The following is a 25,374-nucleotide window of genomic DNA, read 5'->3' on the forward strand; positions in this document are numbered from 1 at the left end:
CCCTTTGTTCAAACATAGAGTGCCAGACCTCTGGTTTGGATGTATATTGACCTTACTCTTGAGAATTTGAAGTCTCAACTGTTAAATAATTAGTTCACATTCTATAAAACTAATGAGAAGTAGAATGAAATGAGACTGTAGGGGTGCTATTCTTTTTGAGGTCTGCAAGAGCAGAGATGTGTCAGTTTGCATAGAGTTTCACTGTGGGAAGATGTATTTATGAAGGAGTAGGGATAGTATGCAAGTAGACTTTTTTCCCCTAAACCTATGAAATGACAGTTTAGGATCTCTTAGATGTTTTATGAAAGACTGCTTCTCTAATTTCCAAATAGAGTCAAATTCACTGTTATGTAGTTCACACATACAAGGGAAGGTTTTGAAACAAGCAAATTTATACTTCTCTACTGTGATTGGATTATAATTGCTTGCTTTCTTTACTTATTTATTATTTGTTTGTTTGTTTGTTTATTTATTTATTTTTGGAGCGAGAGAGAATCTTAAGCAGGCTCCACACCCAGTGTGGAAGCCAACGTAGGGCTTTATCTGAGGACTCTGTGTTCATGATCTGAGCTGAAATCAAGAGTCTGATGCTTAACCAGGTAAGCCACCCAGATGCCCTTGTAATTTTCTTTAAGGACTATAATTCTTGTGAAGTATTTCTTCTTCTTTTTTTTTTCTTTTTCTTTCTCAGGATGAGGAAGGGAGAGAGGGAAGGAGGGGAAGAGTGAGACACACACACAGACTGTTTCTAAATATGGTTATTTCAACTAGAAGAATTTAATTATTTGCTCGTAAGAGTAGGCAATTTGATGATAGAATCTTTTGAAGTGGCTATGCTCTTCGAAGGGGGGTTATGAAAACATAATATGCTATATTTACTTCTTAATTCTCTTTTTGTACCCTCTAATACTATTCTTTATACAATTGAAAATCCACTCACACCTGATTAGGAGTTCCAGGGATAGCAGCAAACTCCATCTCTGTCAGTTTCTCAAGATTATTAGATGGTTTTTATTTTTCTTAGAAACCATGGAAGTACTACTTGGATATTTTATTTTTGCCAACAAGATAATGTACTTATTTAGTAACTATTGACTTTTGAAGAAACACTTTCAAGCATATTAAAATATTTTTATTGTTTACATGTAAAATCTACATGAATATCATTTAAATTTTGTGATATCTATTTCAAGTGTGGTTGCAATAATAGAAAAGAGGCTTAAAATTTAGTGCTTGAAATTTCTTTGCTAAAAAAAAAAATGCATCCCTGTTCTTCTGATTATCTCAAAAAGAATCTGTTGTACCATTGTTGATTTTAAGGCGAATTAAAGTATTGAATAAAATAGGTTAATAAAATCTCTTTCATATCATCTTTTATTAATATGTAATAAGTGTGACAATCTGGAATATATTTTAAGAGTATTTATTACTGATTGCTTAATCAAATCATGAGAATTTTGGTCACTGGGATTAGTCTTTAAATATTTTCATTAGTCTTAAGAGATATAAAAGGAAGAAAAGTGAAATGAGTGAACTCATCATGTTTTATAGTTTCTAGTGATCTCCAGTAATGCTTTAAGTGTTTGGAACATTTCTCCAAGCTTGAAGTTGAAATTTATTAGGATATGTGCCCAGATTGCAATGTCTTTGTAGAATTTGGTAAGTCTGACTACAGAGGAGGCGCCTGGGTGGCTAAGTTAGTTGAGTGTCAAGCTTTTGATTTCAGCTCAGGTCATGATCTCAGGGTCCTGGAATGGAGCCCAGCATTGGGCTCTGTGCTGAGCACAGAGTCTGCTTGTCCCTCTCTGTCTGCTCTGCCCTGGCTCATTCTCTCTCAAGTAAATTAATTAATTAATTAATTAATTATCTAATTACTTAAATCCTTAAAATTTTTTCCAAAAAATCTGTCCACAAAGGAAGCACAAAGTAAAAGAAATGTTTGTACCAGTATGAAAAATCTCTTCCTGACCATTAATGATAGGATATGATAGGATAGTGTGCTATCTAACCCATATTAATGAGAGAACATTTTTCATATTTTTGTAATTGTGGCTAAGAAGAAGTCATATAGCCTCTCCTAGTGACATAAACTGGGAGATGTGACAGTTATTTGGTGACCTCATGGCTTGAGATTTATGAGGAAAGGAGGAACAAAGTAGATATTTAGTGATAAGAAAGAGAAGAAATGTGTGGGGGATGCGTGTGTGGATATGGGTGCGTGAAATAAAGAATCAGAGAGAACAAATTTCCCAGTTTTCTATATCTGTCAGTTATTGATTCTCTTCCCTTTTGTGAACTCCTGGCCAAGCCACCTTCCTGCTTATGGTTTCATGATAGTTGAGCTTACAGCACAGTTATGTTTTCCCATGTACTAGTTAAAAAGTTTTAGTCCAAGTGATAGGAAAAAGAAAGGGAAAAGAGTAGCTAGTATTTGTGTAATCCTTAGATTGTGTATTTCTTTTACATATGAAATTAATTTTATCTTTCTAGTGACCATATGTAACTGGTAAGATAAAAATTATTTTCTCCACTTTACAGATGAGAAAGCAAACTCTTTACAAATGGTAAGAAGAGGTCAGTGAGCCCAGTCACCAACATTTAAAATAATCTTTCAGTTTGTAAATAGAGTGAATATTAGTATTAGGATCAGAGAAATTGTTGGGGAGAGGGAGATAGAAAAACATGAATGCAACTAGAAATATTTAACTTTTTAGTGCTGAATAACTACTCTAAGTAACATAGGTCGAACTGAAAATAATACCTACCGGTTGGTCTCATTTGAGTTAACCAGCTACAAATGGGCATATTTAGTAAGCATTTAGGATAAGCAGGATGAAAGACTGAAAGTCTGAGAAAAGCACAGAGTCTTGAGAAACTAAATTTATCATAATTAAAATGCTTTAATTTAGGACATCAATTACATGGGCATTCTCATGTCTTTCAGATACTTTGTTATAATACTAAAAGTAATTCGTATTTTTCATTATGTTTACTCTCCACCAATTATCCACTATAATAATAGTTTCTTTTTTTTTTATTTTTATTTTTATTTTTTTTTATTTTTTTTAATTTTTTTTTTTATAATAATAGTTTCATATGAAATGATTATAGTTATAGTTCATATAAGATTGTACATGTCTTTTTTTAAAGATTTTATTTATTGCTTCATGAGAGACACACCTAGAGAGGCAGAAACACAGACAGAGGGAGAAGCAGGCTCCTCACAGGGAGCCCGATGTGGGACTCAATCCCCAGACCCCGGAATCACACTCTGAGCTAAAGGCAGATGCCCAACCAGTAAGCCACCCACCCAGGCGTCCCAGGATTTTATATGTCTTAGTGTTAATTTCATTTTATCTGATTTATGATAAGCCAGATTCATTGAAAAATAATGAAATGTAAAACTTTGAATTTAACTATCACCCAAATATAATTATTATTAAAACTTAGGTTTTTGTCTTTTATTTTTGGTGATTCTTTCTGCTGCATAAAAATACTACTGTTTTGAAATCAATTTATATGAATTGATTTTTAGTTATCCCAAAACCTTCACAGTTCCTTCTAGGTTATTGATAAAAGGAATTATTTTTAGAAAATGATTCAGGTTGTCTAATATGAAATCAAAAGATGGGAAATTTCATTACTCCTTTATAATAAAAAGGATCCTTTTGGAATAAAATAAAACCTATTCCATGAACCAATTAAGATAAATGAATCTACTAACCTTATCCAGTGTATAAATGATCCAAATTATTTATTACAGATGTATTTAAACAGTAGTGCTAAGTTTTTAGCAATTGAATAATACATTCACAACTGGAATATAGACAAAGATAAAAAAACAATGCTTCATGGCAGTGAAGGGGAGGCAACAAAAGCAAATATGGAAGTAAAGCAAAGCCAAGTTTGGTCTCCATTTCAGTAATTCACTTTCATATTGTACGTTTAGATTCCTGATTTTAGCCTTTAGCTGAATGAAGGAAGACATGCCAAAAATTTTATTACACAGATATCCCTTCTCAAGTTATAAATATTTATTAATTTCTTTACTTATTGGGGCTCTTCTGCATGCAATTTCTAAAGATTTATCTGTTGGTGACATATTTGTGAGCCCCTGCATGTATAAGAGTATCATTTGTGTTCATCACATATAAATGAGAGCTTGGCTGAATACAGAACTGTAAGTCAAAAAATTTGGTCCTAAATTTTGCCGTGATTGCTTCATTTTCTTCTTAAATTTTGTGATGCTGAGAAGTAATTATCCAGTTTGAAAAAGAAAATCTCTTTTTCTGTACAAATTTTTGTCATCCTTGTAATTTTAAAAAATTGAAGGTTTTTTCTGGATGATTATTTGTTTCTTCAAAAAACAGGATCAGAATTTTAATGTATATACTGGTATATTTTTCAACTCAGTAATGCTTTGGCCATTATAGATTTTATGACAGTTTTTCAAATATTTTTTTTCCTTCTTCTTTGAAACTTTTCTCTTCCCTGTCTTAAGATCTGTTATCTCACTTCTCACTGTTTTCATCTTGTTGTCATTTCTCTTTGCATACCAGGAAGGGTTCTCATGGTAGTTTCCACTTAATTAATTTTTTACAAGATTTCTTTATTTTAGAGAAAGAAAGAAAGAGTGTGTGTACCAGAGTGGAGAAGGAGCAGAAGAGGGGGAGAGAAAATCCTCAAGCAGGCTCCCCCTGTAGCAAGGAGCCCAATGTAGGCCCCATCCCATGACTCTGAGATGTAGTGACCTGAGCTGAAATCAAGAGTTGGTCACTTAACTGAGCCCCCCAAGTGTCCCTCCACTTAATTAAGTTTTTAGTAGTGTGAATTATACACTTTCTTACCTCATTATATGTTTTAATTCTATTACATTTTAAGAACATTCCTTATTATACCAAATGTTGCTAAATACTTTCATTCTGTTTTTCATCTGTCCCTAGTTTCCTTTAAAAAAAAAAAGATTTTATTTTTTCATTCATGAGAGACGTAGAGAGAGAGAGAGAGAGAGGCAGAGACATAGGCAGAGGGAGAAGCAGACTCCATGCAAGAAGTCTGATGTCAGACTCGATCCTGGAGCTCCAGGATCACACTCTGGGCTGAAGGCAGGCGCTAAACTGCTGAGCCACCCGGGCATCCCAAGACTTTCTCTTCCAGAATGAAAGATTGTGTATTTTCTCAAAATGTTAAGTATATAAACTTAGAAATTTTCTTCAGTTGCCAGGATCAAAAGATTTTCCAATATATGTTTTCTTTCATTTTGAAGGAAAAAAAAAAAAAAAAAAGATGATTCTTAAATCTAGTTTCCAAAGGAAATAGAGTAGTTTTGACAACAGCATTCAGTGGCCAGAATCAGTAGTATTAGTGATGCAAGCTGCAGTGTACTAAGCCCTTTGTTCATGGTATCAGCCAGAAAGTCACTGGGTATGATGCCGAGAGGGTCCAGCAGTGCCTAACTGAGCCAGTTCGGTCAAGTGAATTTGTTGTGACTGTAGATGGTATGGCTCCCAATCTAATTCTCTACCAAAGCTCCTGTAGGTTACATATTTTACTAATAAGTATATTCTTGTCTTGAAATTTTCCAGGGTCAGCTTGTGTTATTTGCGTGTGAAGCCTTATACAGGAAGTCAGAAATATTTGCTCATTCTCTTCTTTTTCTTTATTTTCTCATCTATTTTTATTGTATACCTTTGTGTTTTATTATACCCTTATTGTATATTTCTCATCCATTTTTATTGTATATACCTTTGTGTGTCCATATATAATTTAATGATACATAAATGTGAACAGTCTAAGTATTTGTTAACACTATTTTACCTGCTTTCTTCTCTTTTTTCCCATATGTTCAGAGACATTCATTTTGTTGTTCTTTTGTGTTTTCAGGGAAATTTAATTATGAATGCTTATGCATAATCCTCCTCAAAAATTCTGAAATTTATCCTGGTCAGGAGATAGATCTTTGATACAGAAAAGCTACCTCACATAATATTATAAAGCCTTTGCAGAAAAGTTGAGAACTAGGTTTGTTCTCCATGTTAGCTGCCTCAAACAGAATTTCTATTTATAGAAACCCTATATGTTCAAAATAGTCCATTTAAGTTCAGCTCTACTATAATTTCTATAAATCACAAGAGCTGATTTCCTCCATTAGACTGCCTTTGACTTCTAAGCCCTATTTTTTTTTTTTTTTCTTGTCAGTTCATGTCGTTTTTCATTCCAGGTGCTAGCATCTATCCCTACATTCCTTTTTTTTTCTTTTTTTTTCTTTTTTAGTTTTTATTCATTTACCTGACAGAGATAGAGAGGGTGCACAGGCAGGGGGAGTTGCAGAGGAAGAGGGACAAGAAGACTCCCCACTGAACAGAGAGCCTGATGTGGGACTCCATCCCAGAATCCTGGGATCATGACCTGAGCCAAAGGCAGATACTTAATTGATCCATCCAGGTTCCCCTGTTTGTTTGTTTTTAGATAAATTTAAAACTTAAAAAAAATTTGATACCAAAACCAGATAAAGATTCTAGTTAGTTAAACATATAGAGTAATACTAGTTTTAGGTGTACAATATAGTGATTCAAAACGTCTGTACAACATCTGGTGCTCATCCCAGCAAGTATATTCCTTAATCCCCATCACCAGTTTCACCCATCCCCCCCAACCATGTCCTCTCTGGTAACTATTAGTTTGTTCTCTATACTTTAGAGTCTGTGTCTTGATTTGTGTCCCTCTTTTTTTTTCCCCAAGTTTTTATTTAAATTTTGATAAGTTAACATATAATGTAATATTGGTTTCAGGTATAGAATTTAATGATACATCTCTTACATACAACATCCAGTGCTCATCACAATAATTGCCCCTCTTAACCCATCAGCCCTTTAACTCATCCCCCCACCCGCCACCCCTCCAGTAATCTTCAGTTTTTTTGTATAGTTAAGAGTCTGTTTTCTGGTTTGCCCCTTTTATTTCTTTTTTTCCCCTCTATGTTCATGTTTTGTTTCTTTGTTACAGGTCTAATTTTGGGTTTTCTATTCTGTTCCTTTGATCCATGTCTCTGTTTTTGTGCTTGTACCATATTGTCTTGATCATAACAGATTTGTGATATAACTTGAAGTCCTGAATTTTGATGCCTCCAGCTTTGCTTTGCTTTCCCAAGGTTTCTTTGTCTATTTGGGGTCTTTTGTGGTTCCATACAAATTTAAGGATTGTTTGTTCTAGCTCTGTGAAAACTGCTTTTGGTATTTTTATAGGGATTGCATTAAATCTGTAGATTACTTTGGGCAGCATAGACATTTTAACAATATGTGTTCTCCTGATCCATGAGCATGGGATGTCTTTCCATTTCTTAGTGTCATCTTCAATTACTTTCATCAGTGTTTTACAGTTTTCAGAGTACAGGTCTTTCATTCCTTTGGTTAGTTTTATTCTCAGGTATCTTATTATTTTTGTTATAATTGTAAATGGGATGCCTTAATTTTTCTTTCTGCAGCTTCATTATTGGTGTATAGAAATGCAACAGATTAAAAAAAAAGAAATGCAACAGATTTCTGTATGTTGATTTTGTATTTGGGATTTTAAAGAATTTGTGTGTAGGTTGTATCAATTTTTTGGTAGAGTCTTTTAGGTTTTCTATAGAGTGTCATATCACACCTGCAAATAGTGAAAGTTTTACTTCTTTGCAAGTTTGAATGCCTTTTCTTTTGTTTTTGTTGCCTGCTTACTGTGGCAACAGTAAGTATTGGCTTGCTTCCAATACTATTTTAAATTAGCAGTGGTGAGGGTGGACACCCCTGTCTTGTGCCTGATATTGAACCACCTTTGGAACCTAGGAATAAATTGTACTTGGTTGTAGTGAATGATATTTTAAATGTATTGTTGGATTTGGTTTGCTAATTTTTATTGGACATTTTTGCATTTATGTTCATCAGGGATATTGGCCAGTAGTTTTTTGCTTTTTAGTGGAATCTATCTGGTTTTAAAATCAAGGTAATGCTGGTGTCATAGAATGAATTTGGGAGTTTTCTTTTCATTTGTATTTTTTAGAATAGTTTGAGATAATTATATATTAACTCTTTTTTTACATGTGTGGTGGAATTCCCATGGGAAGCCATTTGACCCTGCACTTTTGTTTGCTGGAAGGTTTCTGAATACTAACTCAATTTCATTACTGGGCTATAAGTCTGCTCACGTTTTCTATTTCTTCCTTTTCAGTTTCGATAGTATGCATTTCTAGGAATTTATTCATTTCTTACTGGTGATTCAATTTTTTGGCGTGTAGTTTTTCATTATATTCTCTTTATAGTTTGTATTTCTATGTGTTGTTTGGGATTTTTCCTCTCTCATTTGTTATTTTATATATTTGGGTCTTTTTTCTTTTGATAAATCTGGCTAGGTATTTATCGATTTTATTAATTTTTTCAAAGAACCAGCTCCTGGCTATCAATCTGTTCTATTTTTTTAGTTTCTTTTTACTTTTAAATATTTTATTTATTTATTCATGAGAAATACAGAGAGAGAGAGGCAGAGATGTAGGCAGAGGAAGAAACAGGCTCCCTGCAAGGGGCCTGATGCAGGACTCTATCCCAGGATCCTGGGATCACGACCTGAACCAAAGGCAGACGCTCAACAACTGAGCCATCCAGGTGCCCCCCCCACCTTTTTAAAAAATTTCTGTATCATTCATTTCTGTTATAATCTTTATTATTTCCTTCCTTCTGTTGGCTTTAGGCTTTATTATTTTTTCTAGCTCCTTTATATGTAAGGTTAGGTTGTTTATTTGTTTATTTTACTTCTTAAGGTAGACCTGTGTTGCTGAATACTTCCCTCTGTGGACTGCTTTTACTGGCTCCTGAATGTTTTGGAGTGTCGTATTTTCATTTTCATTTGTTTTCATGTTTTTTAAAAAAATTTTCTTTGATTTCCTGGCTGTGACCCATTCATTGTTTAGTAGCATGTTGTTTAACCTTCCTTTATTTGTGGTCTTTCTAATTTTTTTCTTGTGGTTGATTTCTAGTTTCATAGCATTGTGGTCAGAAAAGGTGCATGGTATGATTTCAATCTTTTAATATGTGTTGAAGGCTTATTTGTGACGTAATATGTGATCTATTCTGGAATATGTGCCATGTGCACTTCAAAAGACTGTGTGTTCTGCTGTTTTATGATGGAATGTTCTGAATATATCTGTTAAGTCCAAATGGTCCAGTTTGTCATTCAGTGCCATTGTTTTCTTGTTTATTTTCTGTTTACCTGTTCATTGATGAAAGTGGCATATTAAATACCCCATTAGTATATTACTATCAATTATTTCCTTTATGTTTGTTTTTAATTGTTTTATATATTTGTGAGATCCCATGCATATTTAAAATTGTTAGATCATTTTGGATTGTCTTCTTTATTATAGTATAGTGCCCTTCTTCATCTCTTGTTACAGTTTTTGTTTTAAGGTCTAGTTTGTCCAATGTAAGTATTGCTACTCTGGCTTTCTTTTGACACCCATTTGCATGATAAATATTTCTCCATACCCTCACTTTCAATCTACAGATATCTTTAGGTCTAAAATGTGTCTTGTAGGTAGCATATAGATCTGTCTTATTTTTTATCCATTCTGCCACCTATGTCTTTTGATTGGAGCACTTAAGCCATTTACAAAGTAATTACTGCTATATATATATATATATATATATATATATATATATATAGCCATTTTATTACTTCTTTTCTCATTGCTTACAGGAATTTTCTCTGGTTCTTTCTTGTCTTTGTCACTTTTGGTCTCTCCTTTGCACTTGTAGATTCCCCTTTATTATTTCTGGCAGGCTGGTTTAGTGGTCACAGATCATTTAGTTTTTATTTGTCTAGGAAACTCTTTATCTTCTTTTCTGAATGATATCTTTGCTGGATAAAGTATTCTTGGCTACAGATTTTTCCATTCTGTACTTTGAGTATATCATGCTGCTTCCTTCTGGCTTGCCAAGTTTCTGTTGAGAAATCTCCAGCTAGCTTTGTGAGTCTTCCCTTTTAAGTTAAGGACTCCTTTTTTCCTGCTGTTTTTAAGTTTTTTTTTTTCTTTGTTACTATATTTTGCAAATTTAATTTTATATGTTGGTGTTGGTGTACTTTTGTTGATTTGGTGGGTATTCTCTCTGCCTCCTGGGTTTGTTTCCTTCCCCAGGTTAGAGATGTTTTCAGCTATTATTTATGCACATAAATTTTTCTGCCCCCTTTTCTCTCTTTCTTCTGGAATGCCTGTAATACAAATGTATTATGTTTGACAGAGTTACTGAATTCCATATGTCCAATGTCATGTTGTGTGATTCTTTTGTCTCTCTTTTGTTCAGCTTCATTATTTTCCATTACTTTATTCTCTAGGTCACTAATTCATTCTTCTATTTCTTCCAGCCATTGCATCAAGCCTGTTGCCAATCTCATTTATTTCATTCTTTATCTCTGATTTTTTTATTCTTTTATCACTGTGGCAAAGATCTCAGTGATGTCTTCTATTTTTTCTCAAGCCCAATAAGTATCATTATGATTATTGCTTTAAATTCTCCATTAGGCATGTTACTTATATCTGTTATACTTAGATGCCTCGCCATGGCCTTTCATTTGGGATATATTCCTCTGTCTTGACATTTTGTCTAAGTCTACGCCTTCTGTTCTGTGTTAGAAAAGTCAGTTATGTATCCTGCTCCTGAAAGTAATAGTCTTATAAAGAAGAGGTCATGCAGTGCACAGGGCCTGACATTTCAGGGAATGTCCCTGCTGTATGCTGCTTGTACTTTGCTGTTGTGTTTTGACTCTGTCCTTTAGGCCAGTTATCTGCAGAGGCTTTCTTTGCTTGTTGTCACCAGGGTTTGGTCTCTGGCATGAATGTAGCAAATTTTAACTAGTGTACTCTGGTCTGGTTATGAGATGAGACCTGTCACCACCTCCACTGGAACTGAGCCTCTGCAGATCTCTCTGGTTGGAAGATGAGGTGTGGGCAGGGGTTTGTGCTAATCTTCTGTGGAGGGGGCCTGCCATGCCACAGTCATACTGTGGCAAGTATGACGGAGGAGAATACTGCCAAAATACATGAGGATGGTAGTTGGTGTAAACAAATTAGCAGCCAGTGTTCATGCTGAGTTGCTTCCTTCAAGTGGTTCTGTGTTTATACTGAGGAGTTGGGAAAGGGAATAGCACCAGCCAGCCACTTTGTTCCTGGAGAGTCATCAAAGCTATCTCTCAGGGAGGTACTTCTAGAAGAGTAACCTCTCAGGGAGGTACTTCTAGAAGAGCAAATAATCCCCCTCTTCTGTGCCCTAGGCTTTCTGTAGATTGCTGTTTCCACTCCATCTGTCTCTGGATTGTTTGCCTGCTTTTTCTCTAGAGTAGCTCATTACCCTCCTGGCTCTATCCCAGCCAAGCCCACTGACTTTTAAATTTCCAGGCTCTAAGCTGGTTGAAAGAATTTTCTAAATTCAGCTCCTCTCATTTTCCAAGCCAATTGCTTTGGGGAGATGTTCTTCTTTTGCATTCCCCTGTTTGCTCCTTTATTTTTTGCCCTTCTCCATGACCACAGCTCCCTTTCCTACACAGCACGTGTGGTCTGTTTCTTTCCTAAACTATATCTTCCCACCCCCTGCCTTCTTTGATGTGATCTCTTCTCTCCCTTTGGTTGTGGAGTTTGTTCTCTCAGTTTTCAGATTGATTTCTGGGGTATTTAGGATGATTTGATAGATATCTAGTTGTGTTTATGGGCCAAGACCAACCTAGGGTCCTCCTAGTCTGTTGCCAGCTTCCTCTCTTCAGTTGAATTTAAGACTTTAACAAGACATATGGCAATAGTTTCTGAGAAAGAGAATAAACTATGTGTCAGTGATCCAGAAAGTACAGATTCCGTACTTGTTACTTACAAAAATTTCCTGGAGACCCTGTAACACAGCCCCTACCTCCCTCATGCTTTATATTATGATCTTAACTCTCAACTTATTTCAGTGGTTGTTCTTACCAAATATAATTCTTAACTAACATTTCAGCCATTCCAAACATGACTGAATAATCACCTGCATTTACTGTTCTAAATCAGCTAACTTAATCTCCATTTTTGCAGTTATTTCTAGTAGTGACTTTATTATTTTGTTCAGACTCATCTATAATATATTCCCATTCCTCTAATTAAGAATGATTGTAACTTTTATTCAAAATTAATGTAATATTATATAGCTGGGCAGGTACCTATACTATTAATAGGCACTAAGTATATAGTTCCTTTAGTATCCATATGGGAAATTTCTACAAGCCTTTTGTTTATAAGTATAAATAAGTAAAATGATGTGCAATAGCCCTGGCTCCAAAGAGATGGAATTTAATCAAACTCCATTATCCTATTAGCATTGGTAATGTTTGAGGAAGCTGTATGAACCTCATTAAATTCTCAAAGCTCTTGTGGTTTCCTGGATCTGAGATGATAATCAAATTGATGGAAATAGTCCAATCATGATAGCAAATTCCTTTATATTTTATAAATTTTTAACAACAAAAACATAATAATGCATTTTGTAATTAAGTTAAATAAATACAAGGGATGTATCTCTTTTAAAGGTACAGAATTGTCTAACTGTCCTTTTTTTGTCCTTGCCTTGCTAAACTCTATTCCCAGCATATCAATACATCAAGCAGACTGATCCTTTCTAAATATGAGTAAATCTCATTATTCATTTGCTCAAACCTCTTTAGTACACTTCCATCTCTCAGATTAACAATCTAAATCTCAATAGACTATGAAATCTTACATGATCTTTTTCACACTCATAGGCATGCGATCTTAATTACTGCTCCTTTAACATGACAGACACAGTCCTATGTCAAGGTAGGTCTTGCAGTTACTATTCACTAGTCTTGAATAATATTTTCCTTTTCTGAATGTTCTTTCTCCAGATAGTTCCATGACTCCTAACTTGAATCCCTTTAGTCTTTGCTTAAGTTTTTAGTGTTTCAGATATGTCTGTAGCCTGTATTAAAAGACACAGTCATTGGGATTTGCTCTAGAAGATATTTGACTTATTATGCTTTTTCATGGACAGAGTCATCACAACCTTCTTGCATCCTAGGCTATGAAGTCTGACTTCAAATCTTGCCTGAGAATTGGATCCTGGGGTATTTAAAATATTAAAAGCATTCTGAATAAAGGTGAAGAATTCCCTATAAATATTTATCCCTTATCTTAAAGTATGGAGTGGATAAACATACATAAGATTTTTAGAAATTAAAATAAAAATGGCTTGTGAAGCATGCAGTTAAATGGTGTCATATAGATGTAATGTTAAATAGAAGAAAGAAAAGGGTATCTGGGTGGCTCAGTCTATTAAGTGTCTGCCTTCAGCTTGGGTCATAATCTCGGAGTCCTGGGATGGAGTGCCACATTGGCCTCCCTGCTCAGCAGAGGATCTACTTTTCTCTCTCCCTCTCCCTCTGCTCATGTTCTCTCTCCCTCAAATAGGTTTTTAAAAATAGTGGAAGGGAAAGCTGCTCAAAGATTGTACATCAAAAGGATATGGACAGTAAAGAAGTAGGTTTTACCACAGAACCTCTGAGAGATATAGGTTGACAAATGCCATTTCAAAGGGTAAGGATAAGACAACAGCTGGGAGGCAATTGACGTTTTCAGTATTGAAAACTTGTCCCAGTCCTTGTATCCAGAGTATAAAGAGTCAGATATCCTGGGTGTTATGCTATATGTTGGCAATTCGAACTCCAATAAAAAAAAATATACAAAATAAATAAATAAGTTAATTAATTAATTAATTAATTAATTAAAAGATTTCTATACCCCTAGATAGCTGGTAAGTTGATTGGATAATTTCAGTGGTCCTAGAGAAAATGATTCAAAGCTTTGGTATTTAGAGTTAATTAACCTAAAGCAAAGTTTGCCAGTTGATAAGACCCACTAAATTCCTAAATTGCTAATTGCTTTTTTGTAATATTTCATTCTTATATGTGGTTAAATTATAGCTACCAGATGCTTGAGGAATGTTTACAATGCAAAATGATGAAGAAGCTCTGAGATAGCTTGAGATAGCTCTGGAGGAGACAAAAGAAAATTTAATCAAGCATCCCTTTGAGTATGTTTAAAGAGTTTCTAAGAATCAGTGCCTCTAAAAAAGATTAGATAGGAGGAAAAATATGGGGAAAATATTCCTGGAAAAATATAACAATAGATACTTATGCACAGTTAATGGAAACTCTAGAAAAATAAATTAAAATATCCCCCAGAAAATAGAAGAAAAAGAAGTAAAAAGCATGATAACAAAAAAAAAAAAAGAGAGATAGAGAAGATTTTCAGGAGTTTGAACATCCGATTTATACAATTTTCCATACTTAGAAAAAATAGAGTGAAAAAACACCTGCAAAACAATAGTGGAAATGTATAAGAAAAAAAAATGATATATCTCTTTAGATTAGGGACCAAAACATTAAATAAATTCACAAGCGTATATACCAAGGGGCATTTTCATGTGATATTAGTAAATTTGAAGAATGCTAAAAACTAAAAGCTGCTGAGAGGTAAACAGAATGAAGCAAGACAAAGAAGGTTGTCTGCTGATAAAATGGCAGCCAAGTTCTCAAGAGCTACATTAAATACCAGAAGACAGGGGAGCAATGATTTCATGTTTCTATGAGATAGTTTTTTCTTCAACTTACAAATGTATAATTCACCAAGTTACCAATTGAGTAGGATGGTATAAAAATATTTTTCAGAAACTCAGGACCTTTCACACATTTACTCCAAAAGTTCTAAACTTTTGGTATATATACTTCCAAGAATGCAGAGATGCTGAGTGCCTGCAATCTGTGGCTGTAGTCAAAGGTGATTCCAGTACAGGATATTTACAGCAATAATACAGAGCAAATGGTTTTGATTGAAGTCAGAAAGTGGGAGCCTATTTCAGGAAGGAGGTTGCAAGGATCAGACTTAATAAAGTACTAAATGTGAAGTTTCAACATTTCTAAATGTTCAAATGAGACAAGACAATAGAAAGATAATACAAAGAAAACAAAGGGCAACAGAAAAGTATATTAAAATTAATTTTAAAAAGGAAGAATATAATTAAATTATAACACAGTAATATTCTCAAAAGCATAATCTTATAAAGGTAATTTTAACTAAAATATGACCAGAATAATATTGAGAAAGTACAGAAGAGGCCTGATGGGTGAGGGGGGGGATTAAGGGAAACCACATATTCATCCCTCACAGTAGAAAGTCAATGATAGTGTCTAAAATAAATATTAAATGATACTCTACACATATTTAAAATATAAAACTGCTAGAAAATAGTTAAAAGAGCATCTGAAAAGCAGGATTAGGGTAAGGGTGGATTGGGAGTGTGAGGAAGTAGGTAAGTAATATTTTTCGTTATAAGTCTTCAGTACTTCTTAATTTTTTGTTGAGTCTGTGAACAATTTTGATGGATAATTTTAGTTTTTAGTTTCTGCTTTAAAGAAGCATTGAAGCTGTATTAGTTTTTATGGACAAGTAGTAGAATTTGTTTAACAGCAAGATTTGTTATCTTCTTTGTTGAAGACAACACAGAACTACCACAAATACACCATTAAAGGAACTCTTTAGGAAAATTAAGTCTCTCCCTCTTTATATCTCTCCCCCCCTCTTTCCCTCCACACATATGTATATGTGTATAAGTATATGTATATAAGTTCTGTAGTCCAGTGATTCAAAATATCATTAGATATGAGATTCCTGTTTGTCTTCTTTAGTGCTTTTGGCTTTGAAATTCACTTTCCTTGTTTGATTATTTCTACTCTTGCCTACTATTTATTTATTTTCATAATACTTCATTCCTTTTCTTTTATCTTCTACATTTCTTCATCATTTTGTATTTGAGATATCCTTGGTAAACTGCCAAGTTTTGTTTGAAACCATTATCAGACACTTCGATTTTGTTTTTTTACAAGGGGGATTTTAAATAATTTTTAATTATGGTGGTAAGTAATCTGTTCAGTTTTATTCTTTATCTCTTATTTGGGGGTTACTATTAATTATTCACTGTTGTATTTTCATTGAACTCTTTCATCATGTTTTAGGCTGATCATGTTTTTTGGCATTTCCTCTCCCCTAATAATTTTCAATGACCATTTGTCTGAAACCCTTTCAGACCTCTTTGACATCTTTGCTCTTTGCCAGGTACAGCTGTGACCTTGGCTTTCCCAACCAACCTTCAGAAGGTCTCTGTATGGGCATGAGAAGCATCCAGAATTCCCTTTAACTTCCAGATATGTACTTGTTTATTTTTGCATCAGAAGACATAGGAGTAGAAAGCATTACAAGACATTTCTTGTGTGATCTTTCCTATAGGAAATTCTTTTTCTTGTAGATATATATTGCATTTTTTTATGAACATTGAGTTTTGGGGTAGGGTAGGGATTATATGTATAGGGGTGCATGTGTGTGTGTGTGTGTCTGTGTTTATGTGTCTATTCTTTTCTAAAACTGTCTTCCTAAGGGAGTTCTTGATCAGAGGATGTTTATGATAGAATGAGCAGGAGGATATATCCCCTGATGCTGGCATGAGACTATAAAAGGAACCAGACTAGAAGTTCCAAAGTTCAACTTACACTGCTTGGCTTATTCCCATATGTGATATTACTGAAGACTAGATATCTGATATGGTGATAAATATGCTCCAGTGGATTGTAGAGGTGTAGAGGTTTTGAATGGACATTAAGTAGGACAAAGCCAGAATCAGTGGGCAGGGATTAAATTTGCTCTTTTGTTTGTTTTTGGCCTTCATGGGAGTAGAAAAACGGAATGTAAATCATATTGTATCTCAAAAAATGACAAGTATAGCTAAAATCTTGGGATCAGGAGCAAGAATGCATGTAATGGAAGACATTCATCACCTCTGTGACTTTGAACAAATTATTTCCACTTTCTTTGCTTTGGTTTCTTTATCTGTAGAACATGGAAATGGTTGCCTACCTTGTGAAGTTGTTATATGACTAAATAGTATTATGTGAAATGATTAGAATGGGGCACATAAATGATAAATGTTAGCTATCATAATCTATATTCTTATGTTGTATATCCTATACAATTTTCTGATTGCATATATTATTTCACTTTTTCATCTTTGGTTTTACCATCTTTTTCATGTCTTTGGTTAAATGTCACCTTTTCAGTGAGGCTTTCCATGACAGCTCTTTTAGAAACTGAAACCCTCTCTATAGTCTCTTTATTATCTTCTCCTGTTTTATTTTTCCCCTAGTACTTAACACCTTGTAGTATACCTACCTTCTAATGTCCTTATTTTACCTTAACATCCATTTACTCCCACTGGGACAAGGGTCTTTTTGTGTTTTTTAACAACATATTGACAGTGTCTATAATATTGACTGGCATACAGTCTCAGCAAAATAAGCATGTTACATTTCACTTACTGTAATCCTGAAGAGACGCTTATCTAAAAATAGAAATCAAAAGATCAAGAAAAGGCAGCTGATTTCAGGGATAGTCTGAAGTGGAGAAGAAGGCTATTGATGTTTATTTTTTAGGTGATTAGAGATTAGACTATAGATAAGTGAATTATGCTAGGAAATGGGGTGTTTGGTACTTTTTGGAAAACTATGAGGCCTAGGCTGTGGATTAAAAATGGTCATATCTTATACTTGGATATTTATATCCACTTTTAATTTTTTATGTATATATATGGCTTTTTTTTCTTCTACTACCTGCAACATACAGAGTTGTTATATATCATATTACCTTCTTAATTCTCTGTGTTAAGAGATGTGTGTGCCTGTGGCATGCCCCCATAGCCACATCAGGGCAGAGTGAGCTACAGCTTGCTTGAAACGAACCAGGATTCAAGATGGAAAATGGTGAGCTTCAAAAGTGGAGAGAAGTTATCTCAGGACAAGGTGAGATGAGGTGATAACCAGGATAGGATTCTGGAATGCATTAACCTTCATGTATACATAAGGTTAAATCTGGCAGTAACCTCTTCTTCATAGTCAATGTTGGAGTGTCACTGTCACCTCACATTGAAACACTGGTGTCCAGGATCACATCATTTGCCTCTGATAGCACTCTTCTTAAGCTTTACACAATTTTTATGGTCAAATACTACTTCATGTTTCAGAGTCCCATACAACTGTTTACTCCTCTGTCTTATATTCTTGTTTGTTTCATGCAAGATTTGAATCCATTACTATGTTTGATCATTCTATTTACTGTTTATTATAAACTGCTTTATGTGAAACTTGATTGAAAATGTTCTGCTAGGGACTCCTGGGTGGCTCAGGCTCCCCTTGAGGAGCCTGTTTCTCCCTCTGCCCATGTCTCTGCCTCTCTCTCTCTGTTTCTCTCATGAATAAATAAATAAAACCTATTTTAAAAAAGGAAAAAAAAAGGGATGGTAACTATGTGAGGTGATAGATCTTTTAATTAACCTTACTGTGTAGTAATTGTTTTGGCTATCAAATGCATAACAAATCATCACACCGTATGCCTTAAACATACACGATGTAATATCTCAAACATAACTAGTATATTTATGAAAAAATAAATACCTGCTGACCCAAGCATTTAATTTACTAGAATTTATCTTGCAGCAACAATTACACTTATGTAAAAAAAAAAATTAGTAATCCCTGTGAAATTCTCTGAATTAGCCAAAGACTGGAATTGATCACATGTCTATTGATAGATGAATGTTTAAGTAAATTTTTGCAAGTCTATTTCTTACTATTTTATTAAGTATGTGGAATATAATATATATGGAATATATTCCAAGACATTGTTATTATTTGCTTTTTATAGAAGAAAAATGTTTCTAGAATTTTTCCAATTGTCTTTTTTTCTTAAGTAAATACACAAATCTATATTAAGTTTATAAGTATCTTTCATTTCTATTTTTTTATTTTTTTTGAATACGCAAACTCCACATTAAGCTAAACTGGGTTAAAAAATGCGTTATAGGGGATGCCTGGGTGGCTCAGCAGGTGAGTGTCTGCCTGCGACTCAGGGTGTGACCCTGGAGTTTTGGAATCGAGTCCCACAATCTTAAAAAAAAAAAAAAAAAGAAAGAAAGAAAAAAAGAAAAAAAGAAAGAAAGGCATTATAGTTACAAAATATTCAAGTTTAAATGGAATTGTCAGTCAGAGGTGTTTATTGACCTCCCATGTCACAAAGCTAGAGAATCACAATGCTACTCATGTCTGCATTTATTTTACTTCTAAGTTTTTTGAAGATAGGAATAGTGTAGTGGTAAATTTTTTGCCATAGGACCTGGCAGAGCATTTTCTTTTTCTTTTTTAAGATTTTTTATTTGTTTATTCATAAGAGACACAGAGAGAGAGGCAGAGACATAAGCAGAGGGAGGAGCAGGCTCCATGCAGGAAGCCCAATGTGAGACTAGATCCCAGGACTCCGGGATCATGCCCTGAGACAAAGGCAGATGCTCAACCACTGAGCCATCCAGGTGTCCCCATGATTACCCTTCCTTATGTGAGTAGTGAGAACATTGAAAATGTATTCCCTTGGGTGCCTGGGTGGGTTAATGGATGAAGCCTCTGCCTTTGGCTCACCTCATGATCTCAGGGTCCTGAGATCCAGTTCCAAGTTAGGCTTGCTGCTCAGCAAGGAGTCTACTTCCCCTCTCCCTCTGCCCCTCTTCCTGGCTTGTGCTCTGTCTCTCAAATAAATAAATAAAAATTTTTTTTTAAAAAAAGCTTGGACAGGCTCTGGACAGTATCAGACAATATCATGAGGCTATGTAAGTTCATTCTACCAACATGCAGCTGGCACAGGTGGGACATTGTGTTCCCCAGTCAGTCGGAAATCCCTCATAACTTTGGAAATAAGCTAATCCTTAATCAAATTTTGACTTTTTGAAACTCTTTCTTATCCGACTATTTGCCTCTCTGACAATTAGGTCTCTTATGGAAGTTCAGAAATAAATACAGATCCATAGGCACAAATATTTGGTTTTAAAGAACATAAAGATTGAATGCAGATTAATATTAAATCTGGATATCCTTAGTAGTCAAACAGAGTTTATCAGTCTAGGACATGTTTGTCAAATAGTTTTTCAAAATAGTATTTATCAGAATTGCTTTAAATAATGATTTTTTGTTCAATAATAACAGTCCAGAATGAGCCTTCTTAAAATTAACTCTAGCTTTGCAGAATCACTAGATCTAATTTGATACAGGAAAAAGAATATGGAACTGACATTGCTTTTCAACAGATAATCTTTGCTGTTTCCATAATCTTATTAATTACAAACAAAACAAAATAAACCAAAAACAAAACAATAACAAAGAAAGAGCAAGAAAGAAGCGTATAATTAATAGTCTCTAGTTAAAGCTCTTTAGGTTATAAATTAAATAACAAAAAATATGATTTAAAAAGGTGTTTCATAGATTCCAAGAGCAAGAATATAGCTAGGTTTCAAGAATTGAAGAAGCTGCTATTAAGGTCCTCTTTTTTTCTCTCCTTATTCTGATTTCTTTTCTTTACTTCTATTTCCTCTACAGCTATTTATCTCTTCTCTTCTCCCAAGATAGAATATGGCCACTCCATGACTCAGGGTACACAGGTGACAGAAAAAATGTTAACCTGTGGCTTTTCTGTACCCCTGTTTTGGGCAAGGCCCAGTGCTGAGAATAGATGCGAATTCCATTTACCTATGCCTTCAAATGTGAGAAATTAATCTGTCACTGCAGATATGCTAAGACTATAAACTCCTTTTGCTAACAAGAGCCATCATCTACTTACAGACTATTTAGGATTCATTAAGAGAAAGATTTTACTGGAAGAGAGGATTCATTGTTAGGTAAAAGAGATGAGAGAATGAGAACTATTGGAAGATGTTTATCACCACAGGAGGAAATAATCTTCAGATACCTTTCAGAGAGCTTGATGTGTATGTCTCTAAGAGTTCAGTCAACGTGAAAACTGATAACTAACGCACCCCTGAAAAGTCTAAATAAAGATACTATAGCTAAAGCTATCATATTTAAGAGCAAAGGAGGGAAAAACAGGACTGGAAACAACTTATATTTTTTGAATGTGGTTAGACCAGATCGCTTGTATTTCTATGGTCCTGGTGTGCCCAATAGAAAAGGGTGGATAGGGCAGCCCCGGTGGCTCAGAGGTTTAACACTGCCTTCAGCCCAGGGCAGAATCCTGGAGACCCAGGATCGAGTCCCGCATCAGGCTCCCTGCATGGAGCCTGCTACTCTTTCTCTCTCTCTCTCTCTCTCTCTCTCTCTCTGCCTCTCATGAATAAATAAATAAAAATCTTAAAAAAAAGGAAAGGAAAAAGAAAAAGAAAAAGGTGGATAATGAGGGATGTGAGGTATCTCATGCTAAAAAGACTGCCATGAAGGATAAGGGGACCCGAGCAATGTGAGTAGACTGTCAAAGAAATGAGTAAACAGTACATTAAAAGATTTGAGGAAACTTTCTAGAAAAGACCCCATTAATGAAGGCTCTTCAAATAATGAAGGTCAACCAAATAACCTACAAAAGTTTCCGACTAGTGAGACAGTCATCAGAGGGTATGAATGCCTGATAACCACTGCACTAGTCAGTAAGATCTTATCTCATTTTATCCACCTTAACCTGTTCTGAGAAGACTCCCCTATTCTCTTGTATATATATCTCGAATTTGTCAGTTGAGTTAGAGATAGAAAAAGAAGAAGCCTACTGTAAAGTTCTGTACCAAAAATGGGACCAATCCAGGAAAACAAGGGACTTTTAATTAGATGCTATTTAGATGTGATAAAACATGCACACTGAACCCATACATTTTAGTTAGGTACCATAAAAGGGATGATGGCTTAAATATATTAATTCTCTTCCTTTATTTTAATTTAATAATTTGATCTGATTTTGCCAAATTTACAACTGTAGAAACTCAAAAACAACATAGTTCTAATGGCATTTAAAATTTTTTAAAAAGAATAACGTTTGAATACTGTAACTTTACTGAATTAGTTGGCTACTTTTTTAAAGCTTTTATTTATTTATTCCTGAGAGACGCAGAGAGAGGCAGAGACATAATGCCAAAGGAGAAGCAGGCTCCATGCAGGGAGCCCAATGTGGGACTCGATCCCAGGACGTCAGGATGATGCCCTGGGCCGAAGGCAGACACTTAACCGCTGAGTCACCCAGGCATCCCAGTTGAGTACTTTTAGCATAGGTTTTCTACATACCAGGTCATGTTATCTGCAAACAAAGATAATTATACTTCTTCATTTCCATTTTGAATGTCTTTTATTTTTCTTGCCCAAGTGCTCTGGGTAGGACTTCCAGTACCATGTTCAATAGAAGTGGTGAGAGTTGGCATCATTGTCTTGTTCCTGATCTTAGAGGAAAAGCTTTCAGTTTTTCAGCATTCAGTATGATGCAATATATGGGCTTATAATATGACCCCAATGTCATAGGGCTTGATTGTAGGACCCTGAGATCATGACCTGAGTAGAAGGCAGAAGCTTAATTGACTGAGCTACCCCAGGTAGCTGAAAGAATTTTTAATCATACCATTCTGCCTGGTGTGGGAAGAGGGGAATGGATGTGGGAGGAGAAATGGGTGGGGAAATAAATTGAGGGGTGAGAAAAGGGCTACCTTTCTTGAAAGATAAAAAATCTACCTTTTCTGCTTAAAATCCTTTAGGAAGTATATTCTCTCTCTTTAATTTTCTACAGTTTGTACAGAGCATAGACATGTTTTGAAAAAAATCAGGGTATCTTCTCTTTGTTTTACTGTCCTAGACTTTCTTTTCTGAAACCCTTCTTTCCCCACCTTCCCCCTTATATAGTTCTTCCTTTTCTGTTAAACTTTTCCTTAGTACTTCCTTTCTTTGTGAAAGACACTGAAGTTCAGAGTAGATTCTCGTCCCAAGTCTCCTCACCTCTGAACTGAGACTCTTCAGGCTGTTCTGGAAATGAAATGATTCACAGTGCCTTTTGGCCTTCTGGTCTCACCTTGTGATTGGATAGTCTGTAAGAAATAAAAGTGGAATGAAATGAGCCAAGCAAGAGACTTCTCCCTTACCTTTGGAAAGATCTAAAGTCACATTGCTCTCTGTACTTTCTCTTTTCAAAAAAAATTTGTAATTTAGTGGAAGTTATATACAAATTAAGAAAAAAAGGTGGCAGCACATAGCCTAAATATAAATGCTTGATTGCTCATTAGTTGTTTGTTGTTTTCACCAAGCTTAATAAAAAGGTTCTTGAAGACAGGAATAATGTCTTTTCCATTAAGGTACACAGAAACTTAACAAAATGTCTTTTAATTGAATCATAATTTTTTTAGGCTTAAAATTTAGATACCCTGCTACCAACTGTTTTATCCGTGGAATATGTATCTGCATTTTTCTCATTATCAGTGGTATAACATTTCAAGGCTTAAACTTTATAATACCATTTTATGTGCTTTTAAAAAATATTTATTGTGAAACATTTATTTGTACTTTTTTTTTTTACACTGTTCAATAAAACTGATAAACCATTAATGGGGAGATTAGAACCATTAACCTGTAATATTCATGCCATCACTGGCACTATAATTGAACCAAAATATATCACAAAGCCTTCCATTCATTCAACCAGAATTTCCTTTTTTAAATCTAAAATAGCAGGTTTTTTTTTTCATGCACTCAGTATTGAAATTACATTTTCAGGTAATGACTCTTGTAGCTAACAGCAGTTTATGCAATACTAAGGCTACGAAATAAAAAAGAACCATATATTTTTTAAAATTTTGATAACTAATAAAAATGAAAGATATGAATCCAACAATTTGGAGCTTTCATTTTAGGAAACTTTATAGAGAAAATGGTGTTAGGCATCCAGCTGTGTTTTCTAAAAAGACATTTTTTTTTTAATTTAAATTCGATCTATTTTTACTTTAATGACAAACGCCAGTGGCTATTTTATGAACAGTTGCTTAGATTCAAATTACAATGTAACTTTCTAATTAAAAAGTTTAATTTCTTCTTAACTATAATAAAAAATAATTACATTGTATGAGCCGTTTAAAAAAATTCTTAGCTGTTCTCCATACATTCACTGTTTTGTTGAATTCTCATTTGGAGAAAAAACTTTGATTAAATTAATTCCAGGGCTACATACATAGATTACCGCATTGAATGAAGATTATTATTTTTTGTAAGCTCCAAAAGTGTTGTTCTTGGAATTTTACCTTCTTTGCCAAATAAAGAAGGTATATATCAACTTTTGGGGGGAAGATATATATTAACTTTTGCATTTGTTGATACTATGAAAGCACTAAAGTATTTTGAAGACATTTTTTGAAGTTGTGCTATTGTAAAGCCTAAGTAAGTTTCCAGTATAGAAAATTGGTCCCTGGGATCCCTGGGTGGCGCAGCGGTTAAGCGCTTGCCTTTGGCCCAGGGCGCGATCCTGGAGACCCGGGATCGAATCCCACGTTGGGCTCCCAGTGCATGGAGCCTGCTTCTCCTTCTGCCTGTGTCTCTGCCTCTCTCTCTCTCTCTCTCTGTGAGAAAGAAAGAAAGAAGAAAGAAAGAAAGAAAGAAAGAAAGAAAGAAAGAAAGAAAGAAAGAAAGAAAGAAAGAAAGAAAGAAAGAAAGAAAGAAAATTGGTCCCTGTGGGAGGATTACTTTTAGTACCACTAATGGAATATCATGCACCATACTTGACACAAAATAAATTGTCAATCTGAACTAATGCTTACAAGCATCTACTTCCTTTCTAATAGTATTTTTTAAAATTTATTTATTTATTCATGAGAGAAACACAGAGACAGAGACATAGGCAGAGGGAGAAGTGGGCTCCCTATGGAGAGCTGATGAGGAACTCGATCCCAGGACTCTGAGATCATGACCTGAACCAAAGGCAGAGGCTCAGCCACCGAGCCATCCAGGTGCCCTTCTAATAGTGTATTTTGTACTTGATAAGAGTAACTTTATTATTTGTCTTTTAATAATAATATATACTCTCATATTTAGCAGTTGAAATAAAATACACAGTAGTTTTATATAGATAAGATTTTTCCATTTTTATATAGCAATTATAGGTGATCATGCCCCAGGTTAAATGATTTGGAACAGAGCAGGCAGGGCCAGCCAGAATCAAGACCTAAGGCTAATGGAATTGGCTGAGGTAGTCCCTGTGTGAGCGAGAGACCTGGTTAGAGATAATGTAGAAGAGTTGAGGTTGAGAGACAGGACACGATATTCATGGTTATGAAAACTGGAATTCTGGACATAAGCTAAGTACAGGTAAGCTTCAAACCAAAGTAAAGAAGTTATCTTAGGGGCACCTGAGTGGTTCAGTGCTTGAACACCTGCCTCTGGCTCAGGTCGTGATCCCGGGGTCCTGTCCCTTATCAG

General features: G+C 34.7%; 1 long non-coding RNA gene across 1 annotated transcript in view; it reads left to right on the forward strand.

Moving 5' to 3' along the window:
- Window positions 1-236: 236 nt before the first annotated feature.
- LOC118351949 (uncharacterized) overlaps window positions 237-25,374 on the forward strand; it is a 48,892-nt gene continuing 23,754 nt past the window's right edge. The window contains exon 1 of the long non-coding RNA XR_004808232.2: window positions 237-599. This is a non-coding gene — a long non-coding RNA (uncharacterized LOC118351949). The remainder of the gene's footprint in view (window positions 600-25,374) is intronic.

Source organism: Canis lupus, chromosome 22 (assembly GCF_003254725.2).
Source record: "Canis lupus dingo isolate Sandy chromosome 22, ASM325472v2, whole genome shotgun sequence".
NCBI classification, from domain to species: Eukaryota; Metazoa; Chordata; class Mammalia; order Carnivora; family Canidae; genus Canis; species Canis lupus.